A 2,791-nucleotide genomic window follows, 5' to 3' on the forward strand; every position below is an offset into this window, starting at 1 on the left:
AGGAGATTTACAGTCTGATGTAGTAAAAAGAAAACGTTGTATGAACATGCCCTCTGACCGTACTTCTTTTACTTTGATATATGCTGTTCTTGTGGAGTTTCCACACACAAGTACATCTGATGTGTGAGCGGCCATCAGGTGCAAGTGTAACAAAGAGCAATTATTTATAGAATTGCAATATTTTTTGGACATGTATAATTTAAAATAGTTTTCTATTGTGTTGTATTGTTTTTGTTTTGTTTTATTGTATTTATTTTACGTTTGGAATAAAGTCTAAAAAAAAAATTCAAAATCAAATTCAGCAAAAAAGTGAAGTTTGTGTGGTGCTGCTGTTGCTAAATGTTTTTATTTTTTATGTTTGTTTCTTTCAGCGTTCTTTTTATTTAAAAACATCGTTGGTGCATTTTATGTTTGGCAATGCTAAAACCATTTGAGGTTTAAATAAACACTGAATTGTTAATAATGTGTCTGTCTGTCATTGAAGTTATGTATTTATTGTAATGACCTTAAAAAGTGGATTCAGCATTGGGGGAAAATTAGCATATTTTTACTCAAAAATAATACATTTATAGTATATTGCTTGTGTGATTCAAAGACACTCATAATTAATTTGTAATGTACTCGTAATACAAAAAAAGTACACTTTAATATCACTAATCAAGCATGTAAATAGGCATATACTTAAAGTGTACTAAGTGTACTTAAAGTTGTTCCAATTTAGCACAGAATAGTACACTAAATACACTTAAAGTTATACTTTAGTATAATTTAATTACAACTAAAATACACTTGGTACAAAAATAGTTGTTCCAAAATAGCACACTTCAAGTTAACTAATTAACACACTTGAAGTATACTGACAATTAGTCTGGCTGCAAGTATACTTAGTATACTTTTTTTCACTAGGGAATTGTTATCAACTTTTTCTATCAACCCAGCTTTTAACCCTGAATTAAGTCAAGTCAAATCACCTTTATTTATATGTTGTAGTGCTGTATACAATACAGATTGTGTCAAAGCAGCTTTACAGTGTTTCAATAATGTAAACAAAATTCAATTCTGCTATCCACCTTATTTTTGCCGTAAGAGCATTTGTAAATTGAATGTGTTTGGCTTCCGGTGTCATCCGCTTCCAGCTATTTTTAGCTGTACTGAACAGCTTGTTTTGCTGCTTCATATTACCATATTATTTTGATTATTCTTTGTTATTCTTCTCGTTATTTCCCTGCTGAGGCTAATGAACTGGAAGTCTTGCACATTCACAGAAAACGGCTCACTTCCGTGTTGATCTAAAAAGAGGACAAAAGTAAACAGTCAGTTTTTCGGTTAAAGTCAGTTCATTGTTGATTCAGTGATGTCATCATCCAGATCAGTTCACTTCTCATCCAATAATGTCTGTGCAGTCAAGTTGATAGTTTTGCCAAATATTAAGTGGCAAGGAACCCAAACTCTTAGCCACAGAACTAGTTTGGCCAACTAGCAGTTAGTCAAGGGGTGACAAGTCTTACTTTTCAATTCAAATTAGAGCAGTCTACGTTTTTGTAACTGATTAAAAATAAATATTCATAGACTTATTGTGTGTGCACATAAAAACCAAGCAAGCTTTCAGCGAACAGCCAATAGCAAAACACCAAAGCGATAACATCGTAATGTTTGCAGGTGACAACGATGTGGTTATGGGATTTCATCAATAACAATTACGAGAAAGAACGTCAACTGAATGTGAACAAGACAAAACAGATGACTGTTGACTTCATATGCACCAAAGCCCCACATTAACCATCATCCACCAAGGGCACAGAAATTGAGACAACACAAAATTTCTCATTCCTGGGCCCACACATCTCTCTGAACACCCAACAGCTCCTGTAATTTCTAAGGAAGCTGAAGAGAGATGGCATTTACCCCTCCATCCTCACTGGTTTCTACAGATGCGTTATATGTTAGTGTATTAACCAGCTGTATCACCATCTTCTATGGAAATCGCTCAGCATCTGACAGGGGAGCTCTACATTGGGTAGTGAGGATGGCACAATGTATCGCTGCTGCAAAACGTACTGCCATTGACGACTTCATATCGCTGAGTTCTAAGAAAATTCTGTGTAAAAATGGTGTTTTATGGTTAAAGGAAGTGTCTGCAAACGTAACAGATGATGCTCTGGCAGAAAGTTACAAGCACATTTTCTGTTTTTCTATGATATGAATCAGTCAAATCCCACTGCTGCTACTCTTTATGTAATGTTAGATCATGCCTCCATGCCAGAAATAGATCCAGCCCCAGACACCAGATCCTATCAGAAAAATACCTGTTTTGTCTGGTAACAGAACAACTAGTCGGCAAGTCTTGTCTGGTACCCAAAACTGTATCAACAGTCTTCTGTCAGCCCAGAAGTTGACTGTAAATCCAGTGAAGAGCAGAAGCAGGAGACAAAGTAATGATGATAAAAAGGAGTCAAGTTTATTGAATAATTTTAGTTGCATACGTTTCAATGCTCAGGTTTCAAATGAGAAACACAAATCCGACAAGTGTTATTATACAACAAGCAATAGCAATGGAAAATTATTTCACAACAACTGTGACAATAAAAGCCTTGAAATTAACAAACACACACAGTTTGAATTTGAAGATCCTTATATCCTTCAATACTCTGAATTTGTCTTCTGCATTTATCCCATTCACACACAGCAGTGGTTCTGCAGCCATTTAAAATTGGGGCTTAGTTGTCTTGCTCAAGGGCACCTCAGGCATTGAGGGTGGAAAATAGCACTGTTCATTTACCCCCCCCCCCCT

This window comes from Sinocyclocheilus anshuiensis, unplaced genomic scaffold, assembly GCF_001515605.1.
Source record: "Sinocyclocheilus anshuiensis isolate Anshui unplaced genomic scaffold, SAMN03320099.WGS_v1.1 scaffold1430, whole genome shotgun sequence".
NCBI classification, from domain to species: Eukaryota; Metazoa; Chordata; class Actinopteri; order Cypriniformes; family Cyprinidae; genus Sinocyclocheilus; species Sinocyclocheilus anshuiensis.